Below are 15,618 nucleotides of genomic sequence, written 5' to 3'. Positions count from 1 at the left end.
ACTGCAACGAGTAGGACCTGGCTGCAGCCTGCAGAATGAGGCGCGGCTACATATGGGACGGATCTACACGTGTCGCCCCACCTTAACATAGTCTCATTGGCTCGGTCATCTTTCACAGACACATGATAGGAGATGTGGTTGTCATTGCTGGTGTGTTCTCATTGTTTGAAAGATACTGAATAGTTGAGCCAAACCATTTGATTATGGTGCTTACTTGTATGTGATATTCAATCCTAAATTCCATGGATTTTATCCTGTTAAAAGTGAGGAACAAATCAGGATTTATAAAGGCTGAAACTGACGTGAAAATGTTCTTAAACAAATGCCAACTGAAAATCATGTATACGTGTTTTTTGTGTTTGGTGCTCATGCACCGGTACGTCAGTACAGTATTTTATTATTTTGTTTTGTGGATTTTCTCCCCAATTTGGTATGCCCAGTTCCCAATGCACTCTAGGTCCTCATGGTGGCGTAGTGACTCGCCTCATTCCGGGTGGCGGAATCTCAGTTGCCTCCACATCTGAGACATTCAATCCAAGTATCTTATCATGTGGCTTGTTGAGTCCATTTCTGCAGAGACGTAGCACGTGTGGAGGCTCACACTGTTCTCCGCGGCATCCACGCACAACTCACCACACACCCCACCGAGAGCGAGAACCACATTATAGCGACCACAAGGAGGTTAACCCAACGTGATTACCCACCCTAGCAACTGGGCCAATTAGTTGCTTAGGAAGCCTGACTGACTCAGTCAGCACTCCCTAGATTTGAACTTGCGACTCCAGGTGTGGTAGTCAGCGTCTTTACTTGTTGAGCTACCAAGGCCCCCCATGTCAGTACAGTATTAACAGTTATAGCCTGTATTCCTCATGCAATATTCCTTATTTTCCACTGTAACGGACTATTGACTGGCATTGGTTTCTGTGTGCATGTCAATTAGAAATTAATTTTTAGGCCGACGAGATAACAGAGCACACATTTTTGGAGCAAGGAGGAGAAATAATAATTTACAATCCTTCAAAGAAATTAATATGAATCAATATAGAAGTGAAAGCATCGCAACTATCTCAAGAATGGCATAACAGTTTTCATTAGTTCAAACAACTTTGGGGGCATGTTGAAGCGGGTTTCGCCCAGGGCGCCATACAAGCTAGAACCGTCATTGATTGTTGATGGCGTAAATTAAAATGACTAAATTCCTAAAATGCAGAGTAATCAATAGATCAAGCAGATACAGACAGCGTGCATAAAGCAAACTTGGTCAATGAAAGAATCTATTATTAATCATGCAAAATAATCACTCATGATGATGAGCTGTTATGGCAGAAACCAGGAGACTAAAAGTAGTTTTTTTTTTTTCCTTTTTTGGCGAGAATTGCCCATTGCATACAAGCACATGCCTTATGAACGAATGACTGAATGAACGAACAACATGGGTTTTTGTATTCTGTCCCCCAATATTAAGATATTTGAAAATACGTTTATATTACATCTTTATAACTTTTGTGAGAATTGGAGTGTAATTTACAGTAGACAGTGCTGTTGGTTTTCATAACCCATATGTTGGGTTATAAATGTAAATGTTTATATTACAACAACACTGATTCACTTTTTTAATTTTCACTCTATGGTGATATTAAAAAATTAACATATTTTATAATTAACTTAATAATTCATTTCTTTAACCATGCGCTATAATGAAGGCTTTGTTAAATTGCACAACTTTGATATACAGATTTGAATGACAGCAGACAAATCAACACAGTTTGTGCATCAGTCCATGCGACTCAGTTCTACTACATTTGTTTGAAATGACACGTGAGGTCCAATACAAATTCACTTACGAGTCCTACCACTAAAATCAAAATTTAATTATTTCAACGCTGACTGCGACCGCATTAGATTTGAATCTTTGTCAAAATAGGATTAGAAATTTTGCCCTCTGCTTTCAACATGACTGAAACAACAACAGGCTGCTTAGACTCCTACTACATCTGTTTGCAATGAACTGTGAGGTACAACACAATTTCATATCACTTAGGAGTCACAGTACTATAATAAAAATTATCGGGCTGCACTATTTTAAAATGCATCTCTTATCATGTATGCCAATAAAAGATGACCGAGCCAATGAGAGTAAGTTATGGGCAGGGAGACACATATAGCCCCGCCCCAACGTGTTGCCCCGCCCCGTTCTGCAAGCTGCAGCCAGGGATACTTGACTGCAACGGAGTGAAAAATTGTGTGCACTGTATTAAACCTTGAAATTGAGATGGGCGAATATTTGCATGCTCAGTTAAATGTTAACATGTTTATCATGCTCCTTTTGTTGTTTTCCCTGTTATGTTAGCATTGCATCACACACACTTATCTGTGTATATCTCTAGTTTGTATCCAAAGGCATAATTTATGGGTGGAACGGGTGGGACATACAGTGCATCCGGAAAGTATTCACAGCGCTTCACTTTTTCCACATTTTGTTATGTTACAGCCTTATTCCAAAATGGATTAAATTCATTATTTTCCTCAAAATTCTACAAACAATACCCCATAATGACAACATGAAAGGAGTCTGTTTGAAATCTTTGCAAATTTATTAAAAATAAAAAATCAAAAATCACATGTACATAAGTATTCACAGCCTTTGCTCAATACTTTGCTGAAGCACCTTTGGCACCAATTACAGCCTCAACTCTTTTGGAGTATGATGCTACAAGCTTGGCACATCTATTTTTGGGCAGTTTCTCCCATTCTTCTTTGCAAGACCTCTCAAGCTCCATCAGGTTTGGATGGGGAGCATTGGTGCACAACCATTTTCAGATCTCTCCAAAGATGTTCAATCGGGTTCAAGTCTGGGCTCTGGCTGGGCCACTCAAGGACATTCACAGAGTTGTCCCGTAGCCACTCCTTTGTTACCTTGGCTGTGTGCTTAGGGTCATTGTCCTGTTGGAAGATGAACCTTCGCCCCAGTCTGAGGTCCAGAGCACTCTGGGGCAAGTTTTCATCAAGGATGTCTCTGTACATTGCTGCATTCATCTTTCCCTCGATCCTGACTAGTCTCCCAGTTCCTGCCGCTGAAAAACATCCCCACAGTATGATGCTGCCACCACCATGCTTCACTGTAGTGATGGTATTGGCCAGGTGATGAGCGGTGCCTGGTTTCCTCCAGACATGACGCTTGCCATTCAGGCCAAAGAGTTCAATCTTTGTTTCATCAGACCAGATAATTTTGTTTCTCATTGTCTGAGAGTCCTTCAGGTGCCTTTTGTCAAACTCCAGGCGGGCTGTCATGTGCCTTTTACTGAGGAGTGGCTTCCGTCTGGCCACTCTACCATACAGGCCTGATTGGTGGAGTGCTGCAGAGATGGTTGTTCTTCTGGAAGGTTCTCCTCTCTCCACAGAGAAATGCTGGAGCTCTGTCAGAGTGACCATCGGGTTCTTGGTCACCTCCCTGACTAAGGCCCTTCTCCCCCGATCGCTCAGTTTGGCCAGGCGGCCAGCTCTAGGAAGAGTCCTGGTGGTTCCAAACTTCTTCCATTTACGGATGATGGAGGCCACTGTGCTCATTGGGACTTTCAATGCTGCAGACATTTTTCTGTACCCTTCCCCAGATCTGTGCCTTGATACAATCCTGTCTCAGAGGTCTACAGACAATTCCTTGGACTTCATGGCTTGGTTTGTGCTCTGACATGCACTGTTAACTGTGGGACCTTATTTAGACAGGTGTGTGCCTTTCCAAATCATGTCCAATCAACTGAATTTACAACAGGTGGACTCCAATCAAGTTGTAAAACCATCTCAAGGATGATCAGTGGAAACAGGATGCACCTGAGCTCAATTTTGAGTGTCATGGCAAAGGCTGTGAATACTTATGTACATGTGATTTTTTTTTCATTTTTTTATTTTTAATACATTTGCAAAGATTTCAAACAAACTTTTTTCATGTTGTCATTATGGGGTATTGTTTGTAAAATTTTGAGGAAAATAATGAATCTAATCCATTTTGATATAACGCTGTAACATAACAAAATGTGGAAAAAGTGAAGCGCTGTGAATACTTTCCGGATGCCCTGTACCTCTTTTTGCCTTGGCCAGTTTAGTCCCTAACACTTTTTAAAATAGCTTTCGTCAGGTAAGTGTTTAATGCACAAGAAACATTATCAGTACTTGAGTAGGATTTTCATTACTTTTGTGTGTTATAAGTGGCACTCTGGTGCTGGATTGTTATTTTGAAAGTTATACTAGGGCGGAATAGAACTGGGAACTCCTTTTACTAAAGGCAAAACTTTACTACAAGACCAATCAGTCACAGAGTGTGATTTTATTGGATCCATGTATTTATCGACAGACTAACAAAATCCCAGGACCAACAGTTGCAGATATAGGGATAAAGTTATCAAATGAATAATGCAATTAATGCATACATCATGGATTATGTATATTGGAGCACCTGAATTGGTCCTTAAAAATGACTTTTTATCAAAACAGTAAAAGATTATCTAAATACATTTCCAACCTAATTAATATTCATGAGTTTTGTGACATCACAAAAACTGTCCCCACCACTTTGTTAAACAAAGTGCACCCATGTTTGTATCTGTTTTCCTGTGCTTTACATCTTTGATAGGATATAGAGTGATCCCAAAAAGTATTTGGACACTTAAGCCACATTTTAAAAAATGTGTGAATGTCATTGTATTTAATATCAAAATATCAAACCAAGTGGCATTTATTTTAAATAAAAGACAAAACAAACATTGTACATGCAAAACAGTTTAAAACAAACTACACCTGTGTGAACTTGATGGTCACTGACTTTAGGGGCGGGTTTACAATTTCTGAGGCCCCAAACAACCGACCAACCCCCATTGTGAAAATGTTTGCTTAAAAAATTGCATAAAATTTAAATAATTGTAAATTCATTCATCAGCCATTGTAACCAAGTACATTCATAATGTTTAATTAAATAAAAATCTAGTTAAAGATAATTAATACATGTTTTCCAGTTTTTCCACAATACAGTAATAAAAAAAGAACTATTTAGCTACATATATTTTTACAACACATTTTTTATTTTTTAATGAACAGTGTGCGTAAAACCTACTACTTCACTCACTAGCATTTTGGAAATGAGTTATTTATTATTATTATTATAACCCAACAATTATTTATTGATGTTCAGTTTGTCATTATAATATGATACAGTATTATAATTATTATTATTACTTTTAGGATTTGTTATATACAATAGTAATATATTTCTGTCTTATTTACTTTCACCTGGAGGCTGCAGTGTATTGTTCAACATGTTGCAAAAGGCAGTATTTTATGTAAGCATTGTAGGCTACATTCATAACAGTATTGTAACAATAAACATACAGGCACGGCAGCCCCTCAGCACACTAGAGCAGAAGAAGAAAAAAACCATTGCAGTTTATCAAGCACTGAAACTTTGCTTGGTGCAGAACAATCTGGAATAATATTAAACTGTGCAGCGAGGGCGTGGTTGAGCGTCCATCCGGGGAGAGGGAATGTGGTAAGGATTCACCCCTATATGTCGAGACCAGGATCTGCGTTTCCAGGTGATTCTCTGAGCTCAAGCGGAGGACCGGCAGGCACTCTGGAGCTTCCTACACCAGGAGACAGGCCCAGCCATGAACCCGGACCCAGCAACTTCCATGCCCCCGATCACCCTCATGAAAACGGAGGCATTTATAGAATTGTTCGAGTAGACTGCGGAGGTGTAGAAATGGCCGAAGTCCCAGTGGGCGGCCGCCTCCTTCCGCTGTTGTCTGGGGAAGCCCAGCTCGCAGCCCAGCATCCGTCTGCAGCTAATCTCCTGGTGTACAAGGTCAAGGTCAAGGTAAATGTATTTATAGAGCACATTTAAAAACAACAAGTCTATACCAAAGTGCTGTACATGGGCAAATAAAACAATGAATTAAGGGGAAATAAAAAACAAGATTGACATTAAAAACAATAAACAATACAATATACATTCATACAAAAGCCAAAGAATATAGATACGTCTTCAGACGTGATTTAAAAATGTGAAGCATAGGAGCAAATCTAATGTCCAGAGGTATGTTATTCCATAGTCTGGAGCCGACTACGGAGAAAGCAGGATCCCCTTTAAACTTCAAGCGTGAGTGTGGTGAATGCAGAAGAAGTTTATCAGAGGATCTGAGAGTCCTGGAGGATTGTTGATGACTAAAACGTTCTGAGAGATAAGATGGGGCTAAACCATTAATAGCTTTAAAAACAAATAACAAAATCTTTTTTTTTTTTTTTTTTGGAATGCCCAATTCCCAGTGCGCTTTTAAGTCCTCGTGGTCGCGTAGTGATTTGCCTCAATCTGGGTGGCGGAGGATGAATCCCAGTTGCCTCTGCATCTGAGACCATCAACCTGTGCATCTTATCATGTGGCCTGTTGAGCGTGTTGCCACAGAGACATAGCGCGTGTGAAGGCTTCACGCCATCCACTGCGGCATCCGTGCTCAACCCACTGAGAACGAACGAACCACATTACAGTGACCACGAGGAGGTTACCCCATGTGACTCTATCCTCCCTGGCAACCGGGCCAATTTGTTTGCTTAGGAGACCTGGCTGGAGTCACTCAACACGCCCTGGGATTCGAACTAGCGAACTCCAGGGGTGGTAGCCAATGTCTTTTACCACTGAGCTACCCAGGCCTCCAACAAATAACTAAATCTAGAATAGGTGAAATATTTTCCTTCTTCCTTGTTCCAGTCAGCAACCTAGCAGCTCCATTTTGGACTAACTGCAAGCGATACAGAGATGAATGACTAAAACCAATGTACAGTGCATTACAATAGTCAAGTCTGGATGAGATGAAGGCAAGATGAACTATCTCCAAGTCCTTAAATTAGAGCAATGGTTTTAATTTAGAAATCAACCTGAGTTGGAAAAAGCTGCCCTTCACCACAGCACTTATTTGTTTTTTAAAATTTAAAGCCGTGCCAAAGATCATTCCCAAGTTTTTAGCAAAGGGGTGAATATTCAATGACAGGGTCACTAGATTGCTAGTGATATCAGAGACAGCGCAAGGGAGGCCAAATACAACAATTCCAGAATTGCTCTCACTTAGCTGGAGAAAGTTTCTTGCTATCCAGCATTTAATATCCTCAAAGCATTTAAAAAATGTTGGAATATGAATCATCAGAACTAAGTGGGACATACAGCTGTGTATCATCAGCATAACAATGATATGAAATGTTATATTTTGTCACATCTTCCCAATCTGTTAACACAAGATCTCCTTCCCCTGAGTATTAACCCATAACCGGAGAACATTTCCCAGAACCCCCTTCTACCCGCCATTGACACTCACACCTGATTGCCATTCATTCATCAAACTCTCTGTATATAATCCCCACTCAAACTTCACTTCATTGCGAAGCCTTGCAAATTCACCCATTGTCTTGCATTTCTTAGCATTATCTTTATCTACTGCCTGCATTTGATTATTGCCTGTTCCTTGGATTACCCCTTTGTTTACCGACTTTGATTTGTTACTCTGTTTGGATTGCTTACCTGGTTTTGACCTCTGCCTGTTTAACTACGATTGCATTAAAATCTGCACATGGATCTTCACTCGGTGTCTGCCTCTGACTCGTTACAGAAGACTTCGCCTATGTCAGATCCAGTGGAGTTTCCTTCTCTCCAAGCCGCTTTCACGTTTCAAGCTGAACCGCTGGCAGCTCACCACCGTCAACTGGGACAGCTTTCCTCTGCCATGGAAGAGGTGTTAAGTTATTTGCGCACCGCTTCTCCAGCACCAACTACAAATCTAGCCCTCATACCATCATTAACCACTCCCTCGGAAACCTCTTTGCGTCAGCCGAATCTCCAAGCCTCTCATCTCGCTCTCCTGGATAGATTCAATGGCATGCCAGGTCAGTGTGATGGTTTTTTGCTACAATGTAGCATCTATATCGCTCAAGCTTCCTCCTGTTTCCCCACTGAGGTGTCCAAGGTGGCCTTTATCACCTTCTTACTCATGGGTCGGGCACTGGACTGAGCTACGGCAGTATGGATTCGGAATAGCGAGATACGTAACTCTTGAATCTCTTCCCATTTCAAGAGTGTTTTCCAGAATCCTGTGAATGGTGAAGACGTGTGTGATCACATCATTCGCTTTACACAAGGGAGTTTAATGGCAGCTGACTACGCACTCGCATTCCGTACTCTCGCAGCGCAAACCGGATGGGCTGATGCACCACTCAAAATCATCTATCACAACGGATTCATGCATGAACTTCAGGTAGAGATGGCCAACCTAGACGAAAACCTCTCTCTCCAGTTTATTACCCTCTCTATCAAACTGGACAATTTGAAGCGGAGCCGCACTCCAGCTACCCTGTCTTCACCTCCTCTACTCCCTACCATAACAACGCCTCAGCACGAGCCTATGCAGTTGGGCCATTCTCGTCTGTCGAGAGAGGAACGTCAGAGACGCATCCATTACAAACTGTGCCTGTACTGTGGAGAAACTGGCCATTTCCTCTCCTCCTGCCCCTCAAGTTCCTCCCTACCCACTAATACTTCGGTGAATACTGATGAGTCTTATTTGTTGGAAAATCAACATTTTGCTAGTTGAAGTAAAACTGTTTCAGTCAGAATTCCATTTCTGTCAAAGCTCTTATCAACTCCAGGGCTGCAGGCAATTTTATTGACTCTGATCTCTGCAATCTGTTATCTCTGGATACTGCCCCTTGTGTGCCTTCTCTCTCTGTTACAGCACTAGATGGTCGCCCTCTTCATGCTGAGCTTCACATCACTCAACCAGTCTCTGTACAAGTTGGAGCTCTTCATCATGAAACATTACAACTACTCGTCACCAACACTCAAGAACCCTCTCATCCTTGGGTACCCCTGGCTCGTTAAACACAATCCTCACATTTCTTGGACTGACAGAGAGATCATCCAGTGGGGGACCTCTTGTTTTACCTCCTGCCTACATTCGGTGGAACCCTTTCCCTTCAGACCACTCATATCAACCCCGCGAGTCCTCTGTGTAACCCACCACCCCGACAACCTACCAAGACTTCCTGCCCATGTTTAGTAAAGCTAAGGCCACTCTGTTACCTCCTCATTGTTCTACTGATTGCACTATCGACCTTCTTCCAGGCACACAACCCCCTAAGAGCTGCATCTATCCCCTGTCGATCCCTGAGACACAGGTCATGGAGGATTACATCGAAGAAGCACTTCAGATGGGTTTCATTCAACCCTCTACTTCTCCCACGGCAGCTGGCTTCTTTGTGGCTAAGAAAGTTGGCAGACTCCGTCCCTGTATAGACTATAGAGGCTTAAACGCCATCACTGTCAAGTTTCCCAGTCCTCTTCTGCTAGTGCCTGTGGCACTCGAACAGCTACGGGAGCCAAGGTCTTTAGCGAACTTGATTTGCATCATGATTACAACCTCATTCGCATCAAGGAGTGGGACGAGTGGAAGACTGCCGTCATCACTCATTCGGGGCACTTCAAATACCGGGTCATGCCTTATGGCCTTGCCAACTCGCCTTCCATCTTCCAATCCTTCATGAATGAGATCATTCGGGACCTTCTGCACCAAAACATTGTAGTTTACATCGATGACATCTTGGTTTCCTCCCCTTCCCTTGAAGCTCACGTTCAGCACAAACACAAAGTTCTCCAACGCCTTCAAGATAATCACCTTTTTCGTAAAAGCTAAGTGCGAGATCCATGTCTCCACCACATCTTTTCTGGGTTACGTGATCAGCCCCGAAGGGGCCCACATGGACAGTCTCAAAGATGATGCCATCAAGAACTGGCCTCGACCGGGTTCAACCACAGAACTCCAATGTTTCTTGGGCTTTGCTAACTTCTACAGATGATTAATTCGCAGCTTCAGCACCATAGCAGCCCCTCTCTCAAAGGAAAACCTAAAACTCTTCAGTGGACTTCTCCGGCCATAAGGGCCTTTTAGGATCTTAAAGATTCATGACTGCACCTGTACTCCATCATTCTGATCCTTCCAAGCCTTTCATAGTGGAGGTGGACGCCTCTAACATTGGAATTGGAGCGATTCTCTCTCAACGACACGGTAACCCAGCCAACATGTATCCTTGTGCTTCTCTTGACAACTCAACTCAGCAGAACAGAACTATGACGTGGGGAACCATGAGCTTCTGGCTATGAAGGATGGGCTTGAGGAATGGCGCCACTGGTTAGAGGGTTCCCAACACCCATTCACCATCCTCTCTGATCATCATAATCTGGAGTATTTCCGTTCTGTCAAACAACTCAACCCTAGACAACCCCGTTGGGCTCTGTTCTTCACCAGATTCAACTTCTCGGTGACGTTTCATCCTGGGTCAATGAACACTGGCTGATGCCCTCTCTCGGATTTATTCACCTGAATTTCCTGAATCCCCTCTGACCATCCTGCGCGAATCAGTTATCGCTGCTCCTGTCCAGTGGGACATCATGAAGGACATTGAACAAGCCACGCTGACGGAACAACCCCCATCTAATTGCTCTAGAGACCGTGTCTAAGTTCTTACCAAGCTCCGTCCTCAAATCATGCAATGGGTCCACACCTCCTTGAGCTCTGGTCACCCAGGTGAGAACTGCACCACACAACTAGTTCAGAACAAGTTTTGGTGGTCTTCCCTATCCCGAGATGTTGCCCAGCATGTAAAGGGGTGCTCTATCTGTGCCCAAGCTAAATCCTCCAGACTTCTTCCAGCAGGACTCCTCCACCCCTTACCCATCCCACAACATCCCTGGTCTCACATTGCCATAGATTTCTTCACTGACTTACCTGTGTCTCAGGGTAACACCACTATCATGGTGGTGGTGGTAGATAGGTTCTCCAAAGCCTGCCGTCTCATCCCACTTAAGAAATTGCCTTCCGCTCTAGAGACGGCTGAGACAATCTTCCAAGTATTTCGGATCTACGGTTTGCCAGATGACATTGTCTCAGACAGAGGACCTCAATTCACCTCACGGATCTGCAGAGAATTCTGCAAGCTCCTGAATGTCAACGTCAGCCTGACTTCCGGTTATCATCCTCAGTCGAATGGCCAGACTGAACGCATCAACCAAGAACGAGTGTGGCTATCCACCCGAGACCTCCGCCTGCGGCTACCCTGCAAAAAACTCTCCCCAAGGTATGTTGGCCCGTTCAAGATCAAACAAATAAATCCAGTATGTTACAAACTTCAACTGCCCTCTCACTACCGCATCTCTCCTACTTTCCATGTGTCTCTCCTCAAACCTGTGGCCGAGTCTGCCAGTAACCCCACTGACAACCTTCCCCTTCCTCCTCTTGACCTTGACGGGGAGATCACCTACCAATTCAACACTCTCCTTGACTCTTGACGCTGGGGCAGAGCCCTACAATATCTGGTAGACTGGGAACAGTCTTGGGTCTCTTCGGAAGACATTCTGTGTCATTCATTCATCAAACTCTGTGTATATAATCCCTGCTCAAACTTCACTTCATTGTGAAGCCTTGCCAATTCACCCGTTCTCTTGCAATTCTGAGAGTTATCTTTATCTACTGCCTGCCTGTGTTTGATTACTGCCTTTTCCTTGGATTACCCCTTTGTTTACCGACTTTAATTTGTTACTTTGTTTGGATTGCTTACCTGGTTTTGACCTCTGCCTGTTTAACTATGGTTGCATTAAACTCTGCACATGGATCTTCACTAGGTGTCTGCCTCTGACTCATAACATTTCTTAAAAATTGAACCCGGGGAAGCATATATAAAGAAGATAAAATCGGGCCTAAAATGGAACCTTGAGGTACCCCACAAGTTAAAGTTGCAGAAGGAGAGGAAGAATTCCCAATCCTAACACACTCAGTTCTATCTGAAATGTAAGATGTAAACCAATCTAAGGCTGTGCCTTTAATACCAACTTCACACCTAAGACAGTCTAGGAGGATATATGATCAGCTGTATCGAAAGCAGCATTAAGATCATGCAACATTAAAATTGCAGGTCTACTAGAATCCAAAATGAGCAGTAAATCATTCATCACCTTGAGTAGTGCAGACTCTGTGATTGTGACAAGCTCTAAAACCAGACTGAAATTTATCTAAAATGTTTTCAGATAGGAATGAAGAGAGCTGAGAGAAAATATTTTCTCCAGGATTTTTGATTAAAAATGGCAGTTTAGAAATGGGCTGGAAATTGAGGTTGGTAGGATCCAAGTTTGGCTTAAGAAGTGGCTGGATGGAACAATGCCAATATATATAAGGAGCTATTCATAATAGTGAACACACTAGAACCAACAGTGTCCAGCATTTCTCTGAGGAGCCGAGCAGGAATAAAATCAACAGAAGAGGTGGTAGGCTTTATCTGTTGGACTATGTCTATCAACTCGGTGAGAGATAAAGGTTTAAACCGATCAAACAGAATAAGTGACTGGTTCAGAGGGGTCATGACTACTAGTGGTAATGCAAGATCGTAAAGCATCAACCTTCCCAATAAAGAAAACTAAAAATGCTACACAAGTCTCAGGTGTAGCATCAAGACAAGAGGTGGCAGCAGGAGTGAGCACCGTATCATGTTAAACAGAATTTTTGTATTAAGAGGATTTTTAGAGATATCAAAGATATTTGTTTTTGGTTTTTTTGCATCTTTTACAGAGTGCTGGCATGCAGAGACAATTCTTAAGGATTTCATAAGACACTTGCAGGCTGTCTTTTTTTCCATTTATGCACTGCTTTCCTACATTCCTGTCTGAGAGCACGTGTAATTGTTTAACCAAGGCTGGGTCCTAAGTTTAGGTTTTCTAGTTTTAAAAGGAGCAACAGAGTCTAAAATGCAAGTACAGATATTGTTAAAAAGAGTGACCATCTCCTCTGTGCCTAGACTTGAAGTAGCTTCATAGTGCACAATACAGGAGAAGCAGAGAAGGCCTCAGAGAAATGTCTGGCTGTAGAAGTGGTTTGAAAGAACATGAATATGACCCAGAGAAATGTGATTTTTGAATCAGACATGGTAGTGCAATATTAAAAACAGGAATGGGTCCAGTGCCACCGCCCGGCGTCGCTGGAGGAGGCCGTCCAGCTGGTGGAGGAACATATGGCGACATATCTGGGGGCAGATGAGCACTCGTTCTCTCTCTTGCTCTCTCTCTGTTCTGGCCCCCCATCTCTGGTCCACACAAGTGTTTACCATCCACAGATGGACGTGCTGGTCGAACGATTTAATAAAACGCTGAAAAATATGATTCATTACTTCGTGCATGAGGACGCTTAAAATTGGGATAAGTGGCTCAAACCCCTATTATTTGCAGTCCGAGAGGTTCCACAAGCCTCCACAGGATTTTCCCCATTCAAGCTTCTGTATGGGCGTCGACTGTACTGCGTGTTTGACATCCTGTGGGAAGCTTGGGCGCAGTACGTTCTTGATCTTAGAGCAAAACTCCACAGTCTGGGGCAGCTCACGCAGAGGAATTTGCTCTAGGCTTAAGAACATCAAAGCCAGTTGTATAAGAGGGGCACTCGACTACAGGAATTTGCACTGGGAGATAAAGTGCTTGTATTACTCCCAACATCGAGCTCTAAACTACTCGCAAAGTGGCAAGGGCCCTTTGAGGTCACACGTCAAGTAGGAGATCTTAATTATGAGGTGAAGCAAACAGATATAGGTGATACACGTCAGATATACCATAAGAGCAACGGGTCGGTCCAGTTCTGCATTGATTCACGGAAAGTAAACGTGGTGTCTAAATTTGATGGCTACCCAATGCCTCGTATTGATGAACTGCTCGATCGGTTAGGCACAGCTCAATTTTATTCGACACTGGATTTGGTAAAGGGATATTGGCAGATCCCCTTAATCCCAATGTCCCGTGAGAAAATGGCCTTCTCTACACTGTTCGGATTACACCAATTCGTGATGCTTCTGTTTGGTTTTTCGGGGCCCTGCCTACGTTCCAGCAGCTCATGGACAGAATCCTCAGACTGCACATTGCTTACACTGCTGCATATTTAGACAATATCATTATAAACAGTAATGATTGGCAGTGGCACATGCAGCATCTGAGGGCTGTCCTGAGGTTGTTGAGGCGAGTGAGGCTCACGACAAACCCAAAGAACTGCGCAATTGGGCGGGTGGAGGTACGATATCTGGGCTTCCACTTGGGTCATGGGCAGGTGCGGCCCCAAATTGATAAAACCACAGAGATTGCAGCTTGCCCGAGACCTAAGACCAAAAAGGAGGTTAGACAGTTCCTGGCTACTATCGTAGGTTTGTACCTAATTATTTGGCTGTCACCACCTCACTGACTGATCTTACTAAAAAGGCAGCACCAGATCCGGTCCAGTGGACAGAGCATTGTCAAAAAGCATTTATGCAGGTGAAAGCTGCACTTTGTGGTGGACTACTTTTACATACACCTGACTTGTCTCTCCCTTTTATTTTACAGACGGATGCCTCGGACGGCGGGTTGGGGCAGTTCTCTCACAGGTGGTGGAGGCAGAGGAATGGCCAGTGCTGTACATTAGTTGGAAGCTCTCCTTGAGAGAGACTAAATACAGCACTATTGAGAAGGAGTGCTTGGCCATCAAGTGGGCTGTCCTCACTCTCCTATACTACCTGATGGGGCGGGCCTTCTCCCTCTGTTCGGATCACACCCCACTCCAGTGGCTCCACCGCATGAAGGATACTAATGTGTGGATTACCCATTGGTATCTGGCGTTACAGCCTTTTAAGTTCGAGGTGGTCTACAGGCCGGGGGCACAAATGGCTGCCACAGAATTCCTCTCCAGAAATGGGGGGGGTGGGGTGGCAGGCCGGGGATTATGGGCTGTAGAGGTATGCAGATGCAGCGCAATGAATAAAGGGAGCGCAAGTGTCTCGACATGCGTTTTTGAGAGCACTGTGTCAAAAAAGGTGTCAGTCCTGTGTGAGACACTGAAGAAATAGTGAGACGCGGTGCAGCAGTCAAGGAGGTTCTTCCTGCACGTTTACAAAGGAAAACAATGGAGAAACAGAGCACACGCACACAAAAACAGGTGCTGTTTCTTTGCCAGGAAAATCCAAAGGATGTGACGTTCATGCGTGCTCCCGAGAGCCTTGCCTCAGACAGTAATAGTTTCTCTTCCGCTATTCAACAGCGACAACAAACTGCAACACTAGGTAACGTTATCTTAGAGATGGAATCCAGCAAACGTCCAGCTCCCAGCACAATACTGACTCCTACACAAACTCAGAGTAAGCCAAAAAAAAAAACCCAAAACATTTATCTACTGAATCCTGTCTGGCTAAGCGGGAACATGATCATGGTCGAGCGAAAACTAGAGTGAACACCGGCAGGGCATTTGATTCCTGGAGGGACCTTCGTTCGGTTTTGGGGATCAAAACCGACCCTGAACTGGCATTCTTCTTATTGGACAGGTAAGCTTACATAACTGCAAAGCATGTGAAATACAGGTGCATCTCAATAAATTAGAATGTCGTGGAAAAGTTCATTTATTTCAGTAATTCAACTCAAATTGTGAAACTCGTGTATTAAATAAATTCAATGCACACAGACTGAAGTAGTTTAAGTCTTTGGTTCTTTTAATTGTGATGATTTTGGCTCACATTTAACAAAAACCCACCAATTCATCA

The sequence above is a fragment of the Myxocyprinus asiaticus genome, chromosome 17 (genome assembly GCF_019703515.2).
Source record: "Myxocyprinus asiaticus isolate MX2 ecotype Aquarium Trade chromosome 17, UBuf_Myxa_2, whole genome shotgun sequence".
Classification (NCBI taxonomy): Eukaryota; Metazoa; Chordata; class Actinopteri; order Cypriniformes; family Catostomidae; genus Myxocyprinus; species Myxocyprinus asiaticus.
The sequence above is the reverse complement of the archived record's forward strand: the minus strand, read 5'-3'. Positions refer to the sequence as shown.